General features: G+C 26.9%; 1 pseudogene; it reads right to left on the bottom strand.

Moving 5' to 3' along the window:
* Positions 1-2,329, bottom strand: part of LOC106759659 — a 4,923-nt pseudogene extending 2,594 nt beyond the window's left edge.
* Positions 2,330-2,647: the final 318 nt, after the last annotated feature.

Below are 2,647 nucleotides of genomic sequence, written 5' to 3'. Positions count from 1 at the left end.
ATATATATATATACATATACATATATATATATACATATACATATATATGTATATACATATATATATATGTATATACATATACATATATATATATATACATATACATATATATATATATATACATATATATATATATATATATATATATATATATATATATATATGGGGTTTGTTAACTTGCGTACGTCTGTTTTTCAGTTGGTATATTTTAGCAATGTGTACCGGGTTTCAGTAGACAAAAATATCCTTACATCATGAATTCTAAGTTTTAAGGTTAAGGATATTTTAATAATTTTCATTCTCAAAATTAAAAAAATTAAAAAAGAAACCCCCAAACCCTTACTCACCTCTCTCATTCCTCTCAAAGCTTTCTCTTTCATCTCTTTCACTCCAACTTTTTCTCTGTCATTCCTACTCTAGCCCCAATTGAAAAAAATCAGAAGCACTTGCCTTATTTTAATAATTTTCATTCTCAAAACTAAAAGAAAAAAAACTCAAACCTTTACTCACCTCTTTCATTCTTCTCAACCCTTTCTCCTTCATCTCTTTCACTCAAACATTTTTCTCTTTCATCTCTGCACTAGCCCCAACTAAAAAAACACTCATTATTAAATAAAATGGTTAGAGAAAAAAATACTTACATAAATAAAAAAAAATTAAAGCACCTAATATTTTATTTATATAATTTTAAATAAAATTTCAAGATTTAGAATTTTTATTGTTTGATTTTATTGTATTTTGATTTATTTTTTCTTTAGTAAAGGAAAACAAGTTAATGAATTTCTACAAAAAAAAATTAAATGGTCACGGAGCAATATTACGTAGTAGTATCAGAATGTAAAAGAAGGATGTTCATAAGTCTTTGTGCAAGTTGTGCCCGTCGGCGGTAATATATATAGTGAAGATAATGAAATTAAAGAGATTTTGAATGAACTTTTTTTGGAAGGTGAATATGTCAATGACTCAACTCTTTACAAAAGTAAATTGTTTAATAATGAGTGTTTTTTAGTTGGGGCTAGTGTAAAGATGACAGAGAAAATGTTTGAGTGAGAGAGATAAAGGAGAAAGGGTTGAGAGGAATGAAGGAGGTGAGTAAGGGTTTGAGGTTTCTATTTTAGTTTTGGGAATGAAAATTATTAAAATAAGACAAGTGTTTCTGATTTTTTTTCAATTGGGGCTAGAGTAGAGATGATAGAGAAAATGTTGGAATGAAAGAGATGAAAGGGGAAGGATTGAGACGAATGAGAGAGGTGGGTAAGGGTTTTGGGGGTTTTCTTTTTTTATGTTTTTAATTTTGAGAATGAAAATTATTAAAATATTTTTAATCTTAAAACTTAGAATCATGATATAAGAGTATTTTTGTCTACTGAAACCTTGTACACATTGCTAAAATGTACCAACTGAAAAACAAGCGTACTTAAATTAGCAAACTCATATATATATATATATATATATATATATATATATAAACACATGCATACTGTTGTTCTATGCAAGCTTTTTAAGATAATAAAAAATATTTACCAAAATATCAAAACAATAAAAGATAAAATCGGCAATAAAACTGTGTAAAAGAAAACTGTTATTAATTGTTGTACTCTTTATAATAAAAATGTAGATTATCATCACAATATTTGTTTCTTACTACCTGTAAAAGTTTTTATGGATAAAATATATCACATATTTTTATCATAATAAAATAGTTAAAAATGAATATATAAGTTAAATATTAGATAAAAAGATAAGACATAACTAATAAAAAAACTTTATATTTCAAACACAAAGCTTTTATATAAATTTATATTATCGTTAACATTTTATTTAATTCTTAATAAAAATATATTTTTAAAACAAAATTATAGTTTTATAATTATGATTTAGGTAACAAAAGTGACATGATTTCCAAGAAGAAAGTTTAAATATTTGAAATATAATATCTTTCTTTTAAAATAATATTTCTTTAACATTATATCATATTATAATAATATAATATTTGTGAAAGATTTGATTTTTCCTTTTTGTAATAAATTAATGGCATGTACCACACCAAATCAAATGGACATGTCGAAAATGATAAACTAATAAATAAATCACATTAGAAGTAAATTCATTTATGTTGAGAATCTTCCGATTTTCCTCACTGTCGTGTTAGGACAGTGTCTTTTTCGTTTGGTTGTTTTTTTGTTTTTTCGTTTTCTGTTTTTCTCCTTTGGAACTCTATTTATATGGAGTTCCTTTCCCTTTCCCGATTAAAAAAAATCACACACTGATGCTCAATGCAAAATTACATCATTACAATACAAGATTTACTTTTTCTTACCGATCTCATTACGAGCTCCATTTTTCTCTTCTGCGTCAACGTCTTCCGCCACCGCGTCGGAGTTGTGTTGGCCACCGTCACTCGCTTCTCTCTCTATCTCAAACCTTCTACAGGACATACACTCAATTAAACAAGGAGAACGGGGAGTAAGCCAGTTCTTTACTGACTTAAAAATCTTGTGGGAAGAACTGGAGTCTTTAAGGCCCATACCCACATGCACATGTGAAACTCCATGTAGTTGTGACTTATCCAAAATTTCATTGAAGTATAGAGAAGTGGAACATGTTATTTGCTTTTTGAAGGGTTTAAATGATTCTTACAATACTG

This window comes from Vigna radiata, chromosome 1 (assembly GCF_000741045.1).
Source record: "Vigna radiata var. radiata cultivar VC1973A chromosome 1, Vradiata_ver6, whole genome shotgun sequence".
In the NCBI taxonomy this organism is placed as follows: Eukaryota; Viridiplantae; Streptophyta; class Magnoliopsida; order Fabales; family Fabaceae; genus Vigna; species Vigna radiata.
Note: the sequence above shows the minus strand (reverse complement) of the source record. Positions and strands in the feature narration are given on the sequence as shown.